We start from the raw sequence: 20,016 nt of genomic DNA, 5'->3' as shown, positions 1-20,016 counted from the left end.
CCCTGCCTCTATTCTCTTCTTCTCTCCCCAAGCTATCCTCCATTTAGCTGCCAAACTGAAATGGCTAAATCATAAACCAGACCTTCTTACTCTTCTTCTCAAGAAGTTTAGGCTCTCCTCATTGCCCTTAGGATAAAGCACAAATTTCTCTGCCATTTAAAGGCCTTCACCATCTAGCTCCAACTTTTATTTCTAGACTTATTTCATATGACTTTTCCTCATTCACTCTAAATTCAAACTGCCATACTTGCTACTCTTGGCGTAAGACATCCTCTAAGACTAAAATGCTCTCCCTCCTTACCTCCTCCTCTTAGAATTGCTAGATTCAATTAAGATAGCTTAAGTACAACCTCCTGCTCCAGGCTTTCCTGATATCCAGTTATTAATGATTCCTTTCCTCTTTCCATAGTACTTTATATCCAATTTGTGTATGTGTGTATATATATATATATATATATATATATTTAAACACAATTTTATATAGTTAACAGATAGATAAGTGTGTATTATTTTATATTCTGTAAATAAATTGAATATAAATTATAGATAAACTTACATTTTGTATTTGTGTATATATAAGCAGTATATATATGCAATTTTATATAGCTATAAATTTACATGTGTTATATGTATAGTTCAAGGTAATAAATTAAATATAAAGTAATATATTTATATATATATGCATGTGGAAGAGGACAAGTCTGGAAAGATGCATAGGACCTGCATAGTGAAGGGTAGGGGAAGGAATAAAGTAAGAATAAGCATAGGATGCTCGAGGGAAAGAGAGGAGACCAGCCTGACTGGGTCCCATGGTTTGTGTGGGAATAAGTGAGACATAAATTTGGAGATAACTGGGGGAGTCCTTAAATGCCAGGAGGAGGAATTTGGACTGTAGGCAACGGGGAGCTCGTAGGGGGTTCTGTGTAAGGGAACTGGTGATAAAGCACTGTTTTCAGAAGATTAATTTGTTGGCAACGTGCAAGGCAAATTAACGTCAGAGAGATTGGAGTCAGGGAGGCAATTACAATAATCCAAGCATGAAACAATGAAGGTCTGCTCTAAGGTGGTGGTTGTAAAAATGGAAAGAAAGGGAAGATAAAAGGAGATTTTTCAGAGGAACAGCTACCAGGGCCAAGAGATTGGTTGGCCATAGAGGATGAAGGAGAGATACCAAAGGGTCAGGGCTTAGGAGAAAGGATTCTTCTTGACTTCAATTAGATAAAAATTGACATAGCACCCCAACTCACACCAGTGTTGGCAGTTTGGATCCTCAGAAAGGCAGCTATTGGGACTCTTGGGTTCTAAAGGTAGCCTTCTAGGTGGCCCGCTGAGTTCCCAGACCCTTACTGGTGTGCTTCCCCTTAATGGTCAGCCTATGTTCTCTGTCCTTTAAAAAGGGCATTTTTCAAGTAGCAGAGCAAGGACAGTTTTCCCTCCAAATCTGGGGCATATTCTACCAACAAGAGATGCAAGAGGGAAGGAGAATGGATACAAATGTAAAGTACGATAGCAGAGAATCACACATAGATGGAACATACCTGACCAAGGAAAATCATAACTCCAAAATTACTTCTTTAAAAAGTCTCTTACCTTCTGTCTTAGAATCAATACTAAGTATAGGTTTGTCAACATGGAATCTAGAGACCCCAAACTTGTATCCTAGTAAGATGTGATGAACCCCAAGTTTTAAGACTAGCTTGTAAATTGGAGAACCCCAAAGCTTGTACTTGTTCCCCGTTCCCATGAGAATCCCCCCTGAAGGGAATCTCAGGCTAGTAGTTTCAGACTGAATAATGGACCCCAAGGTAAAAGACAATCCCCATCAGGTGGGGCCAAGTCCAAGCCAAGTGCCTCTTCTTGTCTTCAGAAGCCTCTCCCAGTGTATCCCACCCTCCTTTTGAGGATCAAATTCAGGACCTTCAGTTTATGAAACTGATGCACTGCCTACTGCGCTAAAGAGTTACTTGGCTTGGGTGTAGCCCCATCTAACTGATTGTCTTTTATATTGGGGTCCATTATTCAGTCTGAAACTGCTAGCCTGAGATTCCCTTCAGGGGGGATTCTCATGGGAACGGGGAACAAGTACAAGCTTTGGGGTTCTCCAATTTACAAGCTAGTCTTAAAACTTGAGGTTCATCACATCTTACTAGGCTATAAGTTTGGGGTTTCTAGATTCCATGTTGACAGGTTCCAAGGCAGAAGAATGGTAAGGGGCAGGCAAATGGAGTTAAGTGACTTGCCCAGGGTCACACAGCTAAGATGTATCTGAAGCCAGCTTTGAATCCAGGACTTCCCATCTTTAGACCTGTCTCTCTGTCCACCGAGTCAATTAGCTATCCCTGACTCCCAAGTTGTAGGGCGTTAATGCCCCATTTTTTTCCTCTAGAGAAGGACATGGAATCTTGGCTGGATAAGATTGGGTTAAGCAGGTCACTTAGCAAAGTTAATTCCCCATCAGTCTTCTCTACTGCTGATCTGAATGGGGAAGATTATTCAGTCACTTGGCAGTAGTAGCTACCCTCTTCCACCACAAGACCTTATCCCTTCAGTTCAGCTAGCTCACAGGAACCTCTCCTTCCTCTGAACCCACATTTCTGGTCTATGATGAGCATTTTAGGCAAGTTGGCATTTTAGGATATGCTGGCTTGTATTGTTATTTAAAGACAAATGCCTTCTATAATGGGTATCATATTACTTGTTTTCTCAGTGGGTGGGAAAGGGAGAGAATTTGGAACTCAAAATTTTAAAATGAATGCAAATAAATAAATAAATGCAAATGTTTGGCCACTGATCTTTTCTCAGGGTGTGGCATCTCTTTTGCAAAGATCTATTAACTGGACTCTTGGGATCACTCTTTGAGGGGCAGCTACAGCTTTTCACTATTTTCAGCCACTAAGATGAAAATTCATCTAGAAGATACTGACTTTCTTCACTGGGAGAGCCACTGTATGTTTTGGGTAAGGCAATTCCTGGGATGCTAGAGTCAGAAAGATTCATTTTCTATATTCAAATCTAGTCTCAGACACTTATTAGTTGTGTGACCCAGGGCAAGTCGCTTAACCCTGTTTGCCTCAGTTTCCTCATCTATAAAATGAATTGGAGAAGGAAATGACATACCACTCCAGTATATTTGCAAAAAAAACCCAAAAGAGCATCATGAAGAGTTGGAGACAACTGAATCAATGGAACAACAATTTTCTTTAACCTAGGATTGGCAAAAGACTCTCTTTCACTCCTACAATGCCTCTACTATAGTTTCTGCTCCAGGTAGAAAGTAGGAAAAGACTATCCTTTCTATTTCTGGGTTAGTCCCCTCAAAAAAAAGAGACTCTTGCCTAGCTTTTGGACTTATAGGTTCCAAAGGATTCAATTATACATCCCATACTAAATGGAGTTTCAGGTAGATGCAGGACTAGATAGAAAGGTGTGTAGCTTGATTCCCCAGGGGGTAAATTTATTGTCTTCACTGACCTTTTAATATGTGTTTAAGCTTTTCAAGTCTCAGACCCTTTCTAATATTTGAAATGTTTATTTTGCATCTGAAGAGTTTTGATGATTGTCTTTCCCCCACCTACCAGCCTTTCAGGTTTCGTGGAGTCTTCTATTACACCTACTGTATTATATATCATGTTCATTGCAATAACTAGGAATTTTCCTTTTTTGTGTTATTATCCATATCTTGTCCCTACCCATAAGTTCCTCAAGGTTCAGTCCTGGAGACTCTTCTTTCTCTAAAACCACAAATTTTCTTTAAAAAAAATTAACTTAAACATCTACAAACATTTCCATATGCAAGGTAGAACAGAAAAAAGGACTTTATGATATCTATATATCTATATATCTGAAGTCTGATGTCTATATCTATATATCTAGAAGTATACATATCCCTATCGCATATAAATTTTTTCTTTTAAAAAGCATATATATGGGGGCAGCTAGGTGGCTTAGCAGATTAAGAATGAAGCCTAGAGATGGCAGTACCTGGATTCAAATCTAACCTCAAATACTTCCTAGCTATGTGAACCTGGGCAAATCACTTAATCCTCACTGTTTAGCCCTTATGGATCTTCTGCCTTGAAACTGATTAACTGTATTTCCTATAGTGCAATAGCATTCCATTAATATATCTTAAATTTGTTTAGTTGTCCCCAACTAATGTGCGCTGACTTTATTTCTAGATTTTTGGAATTGGGAAAAAAGTGCTGCTATCAATATTTTTGTACATATAGGTCCTTTCCTTCCTTCTTTGATGTCTTTGGGGTGTTTATCTAATGGCAATATCACTAGATCCCCTCAAACAGAGATATCACACTCAAAGAGAACCTGGGGCCACTAAACCATGCATAAGAATCCCTGTAGTCTGCACATTGACTTACAAAATCACAAATCAACCTTATTTCCCAATTGTATTTTAATATTGTTCCCAAAAGAGTTTGGGGGAGCCAATGTGTCTGAGTCTATGTGTTTAACATTTCTGTATATATAACAAAGAGAAAGTCAACCAAATTGACGATGTCATCTTGTCTGATTATCTATGAAATATTCTGAAACCTCAGTCCCCCATCTCTCTAATTAAAGCACATGTCATCATCTGTTTTACAGAGCCCACAATTTTTTTTATTGCAGTTAATATCTAAGTTCAGCTGTCTTTCAGTGTTATTTTTATTTATGTTATTATGGTCATTGTGTGCACTGTTCTCCTGGTTCTACTTTAGTTCACTGTGTATCAGTTCAGACAAGTTTTTTCATGCTTATTATTCCCTTATGTTTATATACCACAAAATGTTTAGCCATTATTAAATTGATAGGCTCACACACTTTCTCATTTTATTTTGCAACCACAAAAAGTGTTTGTTATATGTAGAGCTTTCCTTTTTGCTAGATAAAAGATAAGAAAATTTATTGATTTTTCTGTCATAATTACTAATTGTTTTACAGAAGGTCAAGCCAATTCATTGCTCTACCAATCATCAATCGATTGTCTTCTAATAGCCCTTCCAGAATTGTATGTTTGTTTTTTTTAAGACTTACTTTCCATCTTGGTATCAATATCCATTCCAAGACTCAAGAATGATAAGGGCTAGGCAATTGAGGTTAAGTGACTTGTCCAGGGTCACACAGCATCTGAGATCAGATTTGAACCTAGGACTTTTGTCTCCAAGTTTGACTTTCTATCCACTGAGCTACCTAGTTGCCCTGGAGAATTGAATGTTCTGGACTTTAATCATCTTTGCTAACTTGATGAGTTGTTTTAATATTTTAGTTGTTAAGTATTTTTTCCTTCTCTTAAAATTTTTTTGTTCGTAAACATTGACTATCAAAAGATTGGGAAATGGCTCCTAGTTGTTTATTTTGTTTTGTTTCAATTCCCTGGAAAATTATATAGATAGCCAGATAGCACAATGGATGTAGAATCAGGAAATTCAGACACTTAATTAGTTGGATAATATTGTACAAGTTACTTAAACTCTATCTGCCTCAGTTCTGTCATTTGTAAAATGAAGATATATAGCAGTTACCTCCCAGGGCTTCTGTGAGTATAAAATGAGATATATCTGTAAATCACTTTGTACAACCTTAAAGTGCTATATGAATCCTATCTATTATATTGTGACTTCTCTCAGAAATATTTGAGACAAATATTTTATCCAATTTAAGTCTTATTTTCTTATTGTAGTAATGTTGATCTTACTCCAGGAAAAACTACTCAACTTTATGTCTATTCTGTCTTTTATGATCATCTCTATCCTTAATTTGGTTAAGAATTCTCCCCTTAACCATAGACCTGTCTGGAGATGGTATGCCTGTTAGTCAAGAATCATTCAGTCAATTCTGATTTTCCTGTGATAATTATGACCTTTCATATTTAGGTCTAGTATCTATCTGGAGTTCATTGCTGTACATGGTGTGAGATGGTGATTGACATCTAATTTCTTGAAAAAAGAGGATCAGAAAAAGAATAGAAGTAAGTTATATTGTCTTATATCTATCAACTACCATAATTTAACTCTTTCAAATCTATAGAGAACTGAGTCAAAATTATAAGAATATGAGTCATTCCCCAACTGGCAAATGATGAAAGGATATGAAAAGTAATTTTCAAATGAAAAATCAAAGCTATCAATAATCATAGGGAAAATGTTCTAGATAATTTTGGATTAGAGAAATGCAAATTAAAATAACACTGAGGTACCACTATCTCACAACTATCAGATTGGCCAATATGACAATAAAGGAGAGTGATAAATGTTGGAGGGGATGTCACAGAATTGGGACACTAATGCATTGTTGGTGGGGTTGTAAACTGATGCAGCCATTCTGGAGGACAATTTGGAACTATGTCCAAAGAGCCATAAAATTATGCATCTCTTTGATCCTGTAATATAACTACTGGGTCAGTATCCCAAAGAGTTCATAAAAAGGGGGAAAGGACCTACTTGTACAACAATATTTCCAGCAGCTCTTTTTGTGGTGATAAAGAATTGGAAATTGAGGGGATTTCCATTAATTGAGTAATGGCTGAACAAATTGTGGTAATAGTGGTGGTGGAATACTATTGTACTATAAGAAATTATAAACAATATGATTTCCAAAAAGGTTGAAAAGATCTGCAGGAACCGATGCAGAGAAAAATAAGCAGAATTGGGAGAATGTTGTGCATAGTAACAGCAATATTGTATAATGATGATCATCTGTGAAAACTTGGTTACTCTCAGCAAGGCAATGATCTGGGACAATCCTGAAAGACTTGTGCCAGGGAATGCTATCCACCCCCAGAGATGGAACTGTTGGAGTCGTCTTTCACATCTGTATTTATGATTTTATTTTGAGGTTTTGTTTATGAATGAGTTTGCTCTTACAACAATAACCAATATGGAAGAGTATTTTATATGACAATAAAATACAATTAAAAAAAGAAATACACAAGATGACTTCAGAAAAAGCTGGAAAGAACTGATACAGAGGAAAATAAGAAGACCCAGAAGAACATTATACACAGTAACAGCAATATTGTTTGATAATGAACTGTGAAAGACTTGGATATTCTCAGCAATGCAAGACCAATATGGAAGTATATGATAATACATATATGGCCCAGATCAAATTGCTTACCTTCTCTGAGTAGGGGAGGGGAGGGGAAGGGAAAGGAGGGAGGGAGATGGTTTGGATCTTATAAAGTTGAGGAATGTATATTGAAAATTATTACATTGAATAAAATATAATATCTTTGAATAAATTAAAATAAAGAATAAGTTGTTGGCAACAGGATGTGAAGGAAAGGGAAGAGTCAAAGGCAATCCCAAATTTTTGAGCCTGGCTAGCAGAAATAGAAGCTTGTAGAAGGGTCTGCTTGGGGGAAAATATTCATGGTATCATAAGATTCAAGGTGGGACTCAGATACCTATTCTAACATCCTCATTTCCTAGACTGGCACTGAGGTGACTTGCCTGAGCTCAGTTACCAGGTAGGAGAGGAAGGATTTGAACTATAACTACAAATCTATTTTGTTATAAATCTATAACTATCTATAATCTATATAATCTACATATATAATATATAAAAATAGTTATAAATCTATAACTACAAATCCAGGATCTTTGGGCCATACCAGGCTGTTCATGAGATTGGCTCCCGTTTTGGCCATGTTGGGTGTAAATGGAGAAGTGCCTCTGGAGTTCTTAGAAGACTCAATGCTGAAAACATAGTTCCATTGGTAGGCACCAGCAGAGATGATTGTTGAAGATCCTAGTGACAGTGATTGAGGAGGGAGGATTTAGAGAAAGTGCCAAAGATAAAACCTCAAAAAAATCCAACTTGAGGGGTTGAAAACAGATCCAGGAGCTAGGGAGGTTGGAAATCCCCTGGCATTGCTTTATGCTTAAAGAATTAGAATACTGTAGAATTATTAGGTGAAATTCTAAGGTTCATTTCTCTGGAATGTAGAAGTCATCAACATAAAATCTAGGAAAGTGTTTGGCTTGATAAACCTGGAGAGGAGCAGAGATTCTTTGGACCTTGTCTTGGTCTTTGTTATGGACCTTCTGAAAGCAATCTGCCTCTCCCTCCCCCCTCCCCCATAAAACTTAATTTTCAAATTCTTTAAGAGGCTCCTTTTTACTTTTTTTCTGACTATCAAGTTTTGATGACTGTTGGCTACAGATAAGGTTGTTGCTTTCCCATAGATTCTGTTATTTTATTCAATGATTTTGTTTTTCTTATTACTAATTCGTGGTCTAAACTGATTACATTTCATGAAAAAAGACCATGAGACAAGAAATCATTTGTTGTGCAGGCCCATTTTCAGCTGGTGCTCCTTTCTTTAGAAGTGCTCAGACTTTCTGTAGAGGAAGGGAGACAGTGACTACAGCGCCAAAGATACTGTTTAGAGAGGACCAAGGCCTGACCAGATTGGGATAGTCTGTTTCTTAGCCTCTTTCAGTTTCAGAGTTCACAGCTAGGGAGGGGCAGTCTCTGCTACTTCGCAGAAGCCACCCCCCGGCTCAGGGATCCCGGATGGTACACCTTCTTGCCCAGCTCTGGCCTTTAATCCCCACGGTTCCCCGGCTTGGGTCCTGGGGAGTCACCCCGGCTCTCAGGCCTTCCGTCCCCCCTAGTCGGCGCCTAGAAGGGCCGGAACTTTGCGTGGCCATTCTGCAGCTTGGTGCTCACAGTCGCTCTCGTGAGAAAGTTGGCCTGAAACTACTTCTGCGCTCCCGGGGGATTCCCCCAGCCCGGCCTAGCCCGGGTCCAGCCATCTCCTGGACTTCTGAAGTGAGTAGGGCTGCTTTTTAACGTCTAGGTGGCCCTGCCTCTAGTTCTCGAACCCTAAGGCTTCCGAAAGGCCCCCACTCCAGCCAGCTCGCTTCCTTTTGCCGCCGCGATGCCTGACCCACGGATGCCCTCTGGGCGAGCGAGAGCCGGCTCTTTAGTTCCCCTACTAATATGCACTCCCCCGGCTCATTCGCCCCTCCTCTCCGGGATACCCTTTCTGCAACACTCTCCCCGGCTCTGCAAGACACACCTCTCTCCCCTGCCACCTCCCCCTCTCCAACTCCCCGCTCCCCTAGGACATCCCCTCCGTCCCTTCCTGCCAGCCAGGACCTCTCTCCTCTCTACTTTATCCCCTCCCCCTGTCCAGATCCTGGTTCTCCGCCCCCACCCCTTTCCCCCGGACGCCTCTCCGCGAGTCCGGGTTGGCCCCTCCTTTCTGGACCTCCCAGCTGCCCCGCCCCCAGAGGAGAACCCCCTTCGTCTCTCTGCCCCTCCCACCGGGACACCACGCCCCCCTCCCGGGCTTCTAGGTGACTGTCTGCAGGACTGAAGACGAGGAGCTCTGAGAGGCAAGACTTCGGTGAATGGAGGGAGAGTCGGTCCGAGGCCAGTCCTGGACACTGAGGCTCGTTTACTCTCTTTCTCTGTCCCCGTGGTGGTGGTGGAGGAGGTGAGCGCTCTTTCAGCGTTAACCCCCCATTTCTCTCCTCTTCCCTCCACCGCTCTAAACCCCCCCCCCCTCTTTCCCCTCCCCAATCCCCTTGTCTTGCCTCCTCCTTCTCCTTTCCCTCGTCCCTCCTCCACTCTACAGTCCTGGGACTAGAGGCTAGTGGGGCCAAGAGCGAAGTGGGACAGTGGCGTAACGGGAAGAAAAAGCTTGTCCGCGAAGTCCCCCGCCACTTTCCGGCCTGGGGTCCGAGCCGTAGGAGTCTCTGCCTAGAGGGCCCAGCTGGCGGCCAGCCTCCCCGCTAGGAGGGCGGCAGCGCTCACCCTGCGCCGGGCTGGCCGGTAAGTGGGGGAAAGGAACTGGGGGTTCAGCTCCATTCATTCACCGGCGAGTCTGGGAGAGGAGGGGACGCCGGGTGGAGAGCCCTGGGCTCCTTTGGAGGGGCAGGGCCACCCCTCACACACTCACGCGCGTGCGGTTTATTCCTCTGATTTGATTGGGGGGGGGGTGAGGGGGGAGAGTCGGCAGGAGAATCCTGTCCGGAGGATAGGCAGCAGTGCCGGGGGAACGGCCAGAGGCCGGAGGCTGGCCAAGCCTGGCCCAGCTTGGTTGTGCTCATTCGGGGCTCCCAGCCCAAGTTGGCCCAGGGGTATGGGACAGCGGCAGCTGAGTCCCGTATTGCAGGCGAGCTTTCTCCGGAGTTTCACTCTCACAAAGCTGCTTCTCTCGGACTCTGGAGCCCGGGTTGTTGAGTTGATGGGAAAGTAGAGGAAGGGAAAGGGTGTGAGGTCCCCAGCTGAAACCTCTGTGAGCTCCTTCTGGCCTGGGAAGGGGCCGGAGAGTTGGTTGCTGAGAATGAGAAGGAAGCTGCTGCCTTGACTCCTCCGCAGGGCTACTACTGCCTGCCTGCAAAAGAAGTGGAAAAAATTGTTCTTGGAACCGCTTCCCCCCCGGGATGCCGGAGGAAAGCAGAAGAGTCCCGCGGGCCGCCCCTTTTAGCCGCTCTGATGGCTGTGGGTGGGTGCGTGCTCCTAGTGACTGCAAAACTCCTGGTGCTCGTTGCGCTCGGCTCGGCTGGCTGCGTTGGACCATCCTGGGCGCTCGGAACACCCGGCTAAGCTCGGGTGCTAGCGCCGTTCTGTCGTCCTCCCGTATTGTGTGAGGGTTTCGGTCGCGTCTGCCACAAAACGCCCAGACTGCATTTTTGTGGGAAGCGGTGTGATGGGGGTGGGAATGGAGGAATTGCGGGATGGAAAAGATGGGCGTGGAGGTGGGGCCGACCACATCTGGGCTGATTGTCTCTGTGGGTTCAGTCTGGGTAAAGGACTGAAGGGTAAATGTGTGTGTTTCTGGATTTATTTAAGCACATGCTTTCTTTTTTTTTCCATTTAGTGGTCCAGTGTTCTTTGAACTTGGAAAAACTAAAGTTCTCACAAGTCTTTCCCCCGCCCAAACGTGCAGGGTTATTTCAGAAGGGATGAGATTTTTCAGGACAGATGAGAGCTTTCCAAGGGGAAGGGGCAGGAGAGAATGTGGGCATGGGTTAAAGCAGACTTTTCCTCCACTCCCACTACTACCCCCATCCCAGAACTATTTCCTGTGTTTCCCGTTTTCTCCACTGTGATTGTGTCTAGTTTACCAATGCCTTGCTAGAAAATGTGTAACTTTTGAAACAAAACCGACCAGAGAAAAGGCCCCGAGGAGCCAGTTATAGGAGAGGAAAGGGCAAAACCTCCAGTGCCCCACCTGAGGTTTGCATTTATCAGCAGCCCGTTGCTTCTGCCTTGGGCACTAATCAGTGATTTCCATCCATTCCATTGCCAGTTTTCAAAAGAGTATTTCCTCTCACAGTGTTCTTTTCTCTGGTGTATCTGTTCATTACCTTCCCTTTACCTCTGCCCCCAGTGGGGAGGTAGGGAGGGCTAAAAATACATGTAGAAAGTACTACTGAGAAATGCAGATAGTTCAGGGAAAGAGAAATAATATATGAGATTATCTCATTTATATGAACTGTCATTGAGGAAAATCTTAGTGGCAGGGATACCCTTGGAATTGTTTAGCTGGCAGAAATCTGATTCCAAAGTGGATAAACTTTGATGGAATTGGATTACCACCAAATAAAGCAGTATGTTATGATAATACTTTATGCTATGGGTGGTGATTTAGATACTGGACAACTGGGATTTCTGTTGGAAGAGATGGGGTGAATGTTTTACATGGGAAGGGAGGATTATTATTCAGGTTAATTAATTAGGTTGTATGGGCAGGATAGGATCTGAAAGCTGTAAATACACACTTTTTTTCCAGAGCAGCCTAATAACCAATACTAAATTCAGTGGTAATAGCTTTCTAAAAAAGGTCCATTTGGAATATGATAGGAATTAAAGACACAAACTGGTCTCAGACAACAAGATGGTAGATGCAAATCCATTGTAGATAAGTGCAAAGTAATGCATGTTGAAAAGAATCATTTACACTGCTCATCTATGCTAATAGGTTCTGAATTAGTGATAGTCTCCTGAGGAAAAGTGTGGAGTGATGAATTAAGAGTTTTACTGCATAGTATTCTGCCAAAATGAATAAATTATGAGTTTATTGTGAAAGTAACATGGAAAAGTAGACACATTCGTAGTGTTTTCTTTACCTTGAATGATAGGATATATAAGTTCTAAACTTTTGCCTGTGCATTACTACAGTCCTTCTGTACTTAGAAGAAACTCCTTCCTCATTTCTGTCAGGTGAAGTCCTTCAGGGCTCAGGCCAGGTGCTGCTCCTTCATGTGGTTTTTCCCCCCACTCCTGCTGAAAGAAGTCTTTCCCTACTCAGATTTTCTTAGAGTACTTTGTATTGCTCTCCTTTCCTTTCTCCTGTTGTATTATTTATTTATGTTACCCTACAGCATCCCATTGTATTTCAAGCTCCTTGAGGAAAAAGGATTAGGCGATGAACAAAAAAAATCTGATGACTACTTATGTTGGAAAGTCAATTTACTTTGGGCTCAGTTTCCTCAACTGTAAAATGGAAGGATTGAATTTGATGGCAACTGAGGTCCTTCCAGTTTTAGAACTAGAATCTTATGGCTTTCAGTCAATACTAAGCATTTAATAAGTCTTTGTTGCATCAATTACCTTTTTTGTTGTTGTTGTTGTTTTGGTCCAAATCTGATTTTGTCAGTGTGCAGGAAGCTTGCAATAAGGAAACTCCATTGCCTAATGCACATCAGCAATTGCTCCCCACCATTCAGAGAGTTGTCTGGGTCACTGAAAGGTTACATTACTTTCCCAAGGTCATGCAGTTAGTGTATATCAGAGGTGAGACTTAAACCTGAGTTGGCCTGACCCATGTTAACCTGACTATCTACTATGGCAAGCTGTTCCTCTATTTATCAAAATGGAAGATTAAATTTTGATATAAAGTTACTAAGCATGAAAAAGTTTAGTCAGCCAAACATTTGTTGCTAAGTTGTTTCAGTCACGTCCAACTCTTCCTTACCCCATTTGGGGTTTTCTTGAGAGAGATACTGGAGTGGTTTGTCTTTTCTTTCTCCAGCCCATTGTCCAGATGAGGAACTAGAAACAAAAAAGATTTAGTGACTTGCCCAGGGTCACACAGCTAGAACGTGTTCGAAGCCAGATTTGAACTCAGGAAGATGAGTCTTCCTGATTTCAGACCTGGCACTCTATCCATTGAGCCACTTAATTACTTCTAATAAACATTTATGGAGTATCTAGTATGTGCCAGGCACTGCTAAGTACTAGGAAAGCAAAAGGGGCAAAAGACAGCCCCAACCCTGAAGGAGTTCCTCTAATGAGAGAGAAACCCCAAACACAGATATTTACAAACAAGCTATCCAGGGGATATTCAGAGAGAATCCGTAGACTAAGGAAGGATAGAAGCCTCTGGGGCGAAAGCAAGCATTTAAGAGATTAGAGACTAAAGGTCATATTCAAATTGCTAGTTGGGGAACACAATGGTTATATTGTAGGTCAGAGTTACATTACCTGAACTCCAGAGCTGGGTTCCTCATCCACTTACTTATCCTAATAAGGATAGAAGGCCTTATATTTTACAAAGAATTTCATGGATTTATTCCTTTATGATCTTCCTGGACCTTTGGTTGTGCAAAACATTTCATGCTCCCACTATCTCCTGGTGTTTTCAGCTTCTCTAATATCTTTCCCCCAGTGTTGATTTCAAATCTGTGATTTTATTTTACTAATTTTTAAATTTATCTCAATTCTGTTATTTTAGAGAAAAGGAAAGTGGAAATATGGATAAAAACAGTTTGTCCTGTTTATGCAGAATTCAAATCCCCAGCAAACTCACACAGCCAAAGTTTCCCCCCCTTAAACTATTAGAAGTCAACAAAAATTTATTAAACGTTTATTTTGTGCCAGGCCCTGTGCTAGGCTTTGAGAAAACAAATTCAAAAAGGAAGGATAATCTTTGCCCTCAAGGAACTTACATGCTATTCATAAAAGGAAATGGGAGAGAGTAAGCCATGCAAGGGCATGACCGAAAGTCTAGAGTCAGGAATATAGCCTAGAAACATACTTGTCTGGCCAGAGGTGGCCCCCCTAAAATGGAAGTTCTGGGAGAAACCTCAGGAAATGAGGGTACTTCCAGTGTGACAAGGGCCCAGGGGCAAAGTCCCTCGAGGGTGGAAATTGATCTTCTATAAAATGGCATTGCAGAGAAATTTGGGAGAATTTAGAGAGCAGAATAGAGAAGAAAGAGTTCAAGCAAATATCCCAATGTCAGACATTCATTAAACACTAAATGACCTTCTTGGGATGAGTTGGCATTTGACTCAGTCTCCTTTCCTTTTGCATATATATACATATATATGTACATATATATATATATATATATATATATATATATATATATTTAAACCCTTACCTTCCATCTTGGAGTCAATACTGTGTATTGGCTCCAAGGCAAAAGAGTGATAAGGGCTAGGCAATGGGGGTTAAGTGACTTGCCCAGGGTCACACAGCTGGGAAGTGTCTGAGGCCAGATTTGAATCCATCTTTGGGTCTGACTCTCAATCCACTGAGCTACCCAGCTCTCCCCCCTTTTGCATCTACATTGCTGTTGCAGGTGGTATGGATGGAGAGATGACTCAGAGTTAGGGAGAGCTGAGTTCAAATTTAGCTTCAGACACTTAGCTATGTGATCTTAGATAAACCATTTTACTTCTGTTTGCCTAGGAGGCAATGCCTCACCCCACCCCCAAAACCCCCTGTGCTGTATTGTGCCCCACTCTCCATTACCCCAGACAGAGGAGGGAGGAAGTGCTCCCATTGGGCTGCTGAGCATAGGGGTGGGCAATGAGAGGAGCATGTGGAGAGAGGGAGGGGAGTGTTCTAAGCACTGGACTTCCTTCCAGCTCTGCCACTTGTGAGCCTCCCACCTTACGTCCTGTGCACTCCCTTTGGGCTGCTGAGTGGAGGGGTGTGGGATGTGAAAAAATGCCATCAGGCATGGTGGAGAGGGGGAGAGGAGCAGAGAAGCGGCTCTGCCCAAGTCCCACTTTCTAGTAACAAACTCTGGGGATAGGGGGGAGGGTGGCCATGTTCCCACGGGGAGTGCTCTGTGTGCCATCTTTGGCACTGGTGCCATAGGTTTGCCATCACTGGTCTGGTCAGGAAGACCTGAGTTCAAAGTTTGTCTCAGACTCTCTCTCCTATAAATTGTTGTGACCCCAACAGAGTCATTTCACTTCTATCTGCTTCAGTTTACTAAACTGTAAAATGGGGAATAAAACATTATAATAGAGCCTATGTCCCAGGATTGTTGTGAGAATCAGATGAAATCTTATTTATAAAGTTCTTAGCACGGTGCTTGGCCCATAGTAGGTGATATATAAATGCTGGTTGCCTGACTTCTGCCCCAATCCCCTTCTGGAACATAAGTTATAGTCTGTCCAGTACAGAAAGGCAGTGTTATGAGAGAATTAATTTTATTTGGTGTCAGAACAAGCCCTGACTTGTTGACCTGATAACTGATGAAAGATGACACTTTTTGACAGTGACCTGTCTTTTCAGAGCCTGTTTTTAGCTCTAATAAAGGGAGATTCTCCATTTACAATCTCACTCTGATGCCTCATTGCAGTTTGGCTTTCCTCCCCCATTAGAATGTAAGCTTCTCTGTGGATTAATTCATCCATTCCAGAAAGCAATTTGAGAAGTATGCAAAGTACCTAAAATGTCCATTCATGTAAAAAAGAACCAGATATGAGCCAGAGAGTTGGGCACAACTGAACCATAACAAATATAGATCTTTCTCTCTAATCTGTTCTCTAGAACAGGGCCAACTTGATTTTTTGTAAAAGTAAAGGTCTGACCACATCAGCCACCCTCTTGAAGAAACTTCAATTGCTGCCCTTTACCCTTAGGATAAAATTAAAATTTTTCCTTTTGGTTTTAAAGTCTTGTATGTTCTGGCTCTAGATTTTTTTTCCTTTCACTTGAGCTAATTACATATTATTCCCCTTCACAGACTTATGTGTTCTGGCTGAAGTCACCCCTTAAATGTTCCTTACACATATGGTCCATCTCTTAGGGCTATGCTTTGCCCACTTTTCTTGCCTGGAATATCCACCATATCACCTCCACTTCTTGGAACTCCTAGCTCCCATCCAGGCTCAGTTTAAATGTATGTATGCATGCATCTATCTATCCATGACAAATTAGGGTTCTAAGAACCAAAACGGGGAAAATGCATTATTTTTTGCAAAGAGGTATTTGAGTAAACAAAGGTATTAATCTATAGACATTGAAAGTTGAAAGTATGAAGACAAAGCACTATTAATTTGTTCAACACACATGTATTAAATACTACATATACAGTGTTAGGTTCTGGGGAAATAGGGGGAACCATGGTCTGTCTGTTTTGTTTTGTTTTTTTAGAGAAAAAGAACATCTATACCAAAAATTAACTATAAAAGCTGTATCAAATAAAACAAAGTAATTTTGAGGTAGTATTAGTGTTGTAGTCATGAAGACCAGGGTCTTGGCAACTCAGGGGATCTGGGTAAGCTTCCTGGAGGATATAGCATTGAGGTGAATTTGGGAGGAGACCAGGGATTATATAGATGGCAGAAGTAAGGAGTGAGTGCATTCCAGGCATGAGAGACATTTATCTGCCTTGTTCTTAGTTTCTATACCTTTAAACTGGGGGAATTGACCTAGATGGTGTTTGAGGATCCCCTCTAACCTTACAGACCTATGATTCAAAGGAGAATATGGGGTTGAGGAATAGCAAATAAGCAGTTCATCTCCAACAGAGAATGTGTGATGAATCATAGCCAGTAAATCCAGGAACCAGTTTTGTCATCTATAACCCTCAAGTAATGATGGCAAACCTTTTAGAAGAGTGGGTAATGTAAGAAATATCCTCAGGTGCATGTGGAGAGTGAGAGGGGAGCAGCCTGACCCTGTGTCTCTCTGGCTTTCTAGGAACAAACTCTGGTGAACTCTGTGCTGGGTCTGAGTGACCCCTCTGGCACACGTGCCATAGGTTTGCCACCATGGTCTTAGAGCATCAGTCCTCAAAGGAGGCAAGGCTGGTCTGAGTGGTACTTGAATCTCTCCCCTGTTACCTTAGAAAATGTGACTGCTAAAGTTAAAAAAAAAAGGTGGGTTTTTAAGCTGCCTCTCCCCACCCCCCATGAAGTAGGGCTGGGTTTATTGCATATGACTGACTGTCCTACAATCTCTGTTGGAAATGAACTACCTACTTGCCATTCCTCCTCAAAATTCTTTTAATCATAGAATATATGTCTAAATGTCCTATATATCAGAGGTCTAGAGCTCTACAGGTGGATTGGGTTGGACAAGAGAGAGAATGAAGGATAGAGGAGAAAAGCAAATGATAACCAGAGCAGAAGTCAGTGTTGAGACTGTGGCTATGCCCCAGGTCAGATACTGGAAGGATGTATGTAAGACACACCAAATAGAATGACAAAAACCCAATGCTGTAATTATTAGCCAATTATTATCATAATCTCCCTTTGGGGTTCTTTAACCAAATCCTCTTTCATACCCATCGTCCAACTGTTTTTAAGTCATCCTATCTCATTCCCTCTTCAGCAGAGAGAGGATAATGTGGTGTCTTAGGTGTGCCAGATTTAGATGTGAATCAGTCAAGACCTGTAATAGAATCTCACCAATCTTGATAGTGACTATGGACAAGTCACTTGATTTCTCAAAGATTCATCTAGAAACATTATTATTCAAGCATATCCAATTCTGCTGTCCAAGAAACTGACACCAAATAATAATGTTTTCCCAAACATTTCAACTGCACACATCTTATCTCACACCATATTACTGACAATACTGTGAGGCAGATATTTTTATCCCCATCTTATGGATGAATGGAAGGGAAATGAAAAGAAAGAGGGTTGTGAGACATCTATATATACATTTCAAAAGGTTGTCCAACTTATGAAGGAGTTTAGATTGGCTGATATGCCTCCAGTTATAAACTGCTAAGTATTACCCTTTTCCTGGAAATTCCACATAATTTCCTTATAAAGTAATAGATAACTCATTGGAGGTGCACCAATTTGGCAAACTATTAAACAGTATGTAGGATGGTGGAAAAATCTTAATGCAGGTTTTTAAGCTACTTTTTAAAAAGCCCCAAACCAGGGGCAGCTAGGTAGCACAGTGGATAGAGAGCTGTACTTGGTGTCAGGAAGACCTGGATTCAAATTTGGCCTTAAAACACTTCCTAGCTAGGTGACCTTGGGCAGACCACTTGAGCAGACCCAACTGCCTAACCCTTGTCACTCCTCTGTCATAGAATCAATACTTAATATTGGTTCTAAGGAAGAAGATAAAGATTTTTTAAAAAATCAAAAACCAAGAAAAAGATAAAATGGGACTCAGAACCCCCAAAAATAGATATCATAAGGTCCCTACCACTAATAAAGTTTGTATCCTTTCTTCCTGGGAGAGCTTATAAGACCCTCATTCAAAGCCCATTTACTACTTTTTGAGAATAATTCTAATAAATTTACCTGATTTCCCATCTCACAGCAGTTTAGAAATAGCCAAGTAGAAAGTAAGGAGAAATGAGCTACTTGAGACAAGTCCACTAAGAGAAGGAAGAAGTAACCGCTGATTCTAGCAAGAAAGAAAAAAGGAAAATTGTCAAAAGTAAACAAGAATTCAAAAAGTATAGCAGTCTGGTGGACGTATATTATAGCAGAAGAGAGCTCCACAAAATGTGACATCCCTGGGGGCATTGTTGTACTATAATTTGGTACACAATTAAGTGATCTAAAGATGACTCTGAGTCATCATAAAAAGGATATAAATATTTAATATCTTCTGTTTAAGAAGGCAGAAAAGTAGGCACCATATTTTAAAAGGATTTCTATCAAAAATATTTAACATTTTACAAGGTTGGATCATCTGGAAAATGGACTCATGTAGAACAGCCCATTAGGATGATGTTGGATAAAGACCTCTTCGTATAGAGAGATCTCACTCCTGTTTCATCTTTTGAAGTTTTAGAATTTAAAATTTTATCTAGTCCTTTTATTTTGGAGAGAGGACTAAAAAACCCCAGTTTATCTCATGCATTATTTTATTAGCCGTTTTCTTCTTGTACATGCTATCCTTCATAACCTTGCACTTGGACCTTGGCAGATAAGTGAAGAAGAAACTCTGTATTTAATCTTTTTACACTGACGTGTTCTCTTGTTGGTTTGGTATAGTTTATTGTTATTGATTGAGTCTTCTAAGAAGTTTTATAAGCAATATTTGGTAAGGCATTCAAGTTACCCTTTTAAATAATGTGTTTACTTGTGGTAGGACTTTGAAGGTCACATTAAGGAGGACCTTAGATCAATATTTAAAGGTCTTCATTGAATTCCTGAAAGAACAATTCCTGAAACTGATGTTCAGTTACAATATTTAAGGGGAGAATATTCAGCAATATCGAAGCTTGATTTAGGGCATTATTTTACAGTTTTTTAATGAAATCAAATGTAAAAGCAGGGACAACTAGATGACGCATAGAGTCTGGATAGAGTGCCAGGTCTAGAGTCAAGAAGACCTTTATTCAAACTCTACCTCAGAATCTGACTAGTTGTATGACACTGGACAAGTCATTTAACCCTATTTGCCTCATTTTCTTCATCTGGAAAATGAATTGGAGAAGGAATTGGCTAACGACTCCAGTCTCTCTGTCAAGAAAACCCCAAATAGGGTCATGAAAAGATGGGCGTGGCTGAAAATTACTCAATACCAACAATAGTGCGAGAGCAGAAGTAGCTCTTTTCCTCTGTTTTCTTTCATGATTTGAATGACCTATGTAGTTAGTATAGGTTAATCCGGAGGGTATAGCAGAGGGCAGTGTGGAAAAGGTCAGGATCTCAGGTAGCACAGTGGATAGCGTGCTGGACCTTGAGTCAGGAAGACTCATCTTCCTAAGTTCAAATCCATCCTCAAACACTTACTACTTCTGTGATGGTGGCCAAGTCATTTAATCCTATTGATCTCAGTTTCCTCATCTCTAAAACAGGCTAGTGAAGGAAATGGCAAACCACTCCAGTATCT

The 20,016-nt window shown here is 41.3% G+C and overlaps 1 protein-coding gene across 5 annotated transcripts in view; it reads left to right on the top strand.

The window, feature by feature from the left end:
• The first annotated feature begins 9,271 nt into the window (after positions 1-9,271).
• LHFPL2 (LHFPL tetraspan subfamily member 2) overlaps positions 9,272-20,016 on the top strand; it is a 247,934-nt gene continuing 237,189 nt past the window's right edge. For 3 of the 5 annotated variants that reach the window (XM_007486436.3, XM_007486433.3, XM_007486434.3), the window contains exon 1: positions 9,272-9,442. The gene's annotated coding sequence lies outside the window, so the exon portion shown is untranslated. Of the gene's footprint in view, positions 9,781-20,016 lie in introns of all 5 variants that reach the window. The other 2 variants (XM_056824799.1, XM_007486435.2) reach the window with 1 other exon arrangement.

The sequence above is a fragment of the Monodelphis domestica genome, chromosome 3 (assembly GCF_027887165.1).
Source record: "Monodelphis domestica isolate mMonDom1 chromosome 3, mMonDom1.pri, whole genome shotgun sequence".
NCBI classification, from domain to species: Eukaryota; Metazoa; Chordata; class Mammalia; order Didelphimorphia; family Didelphidae; genus Monodelphis; species Monodelphis domestica.
The sequence above is the reverse complement of the archived record's forward strand: the minus strand, read 5'-3'. Positions and strand labels throughout refer to the sequence as shown.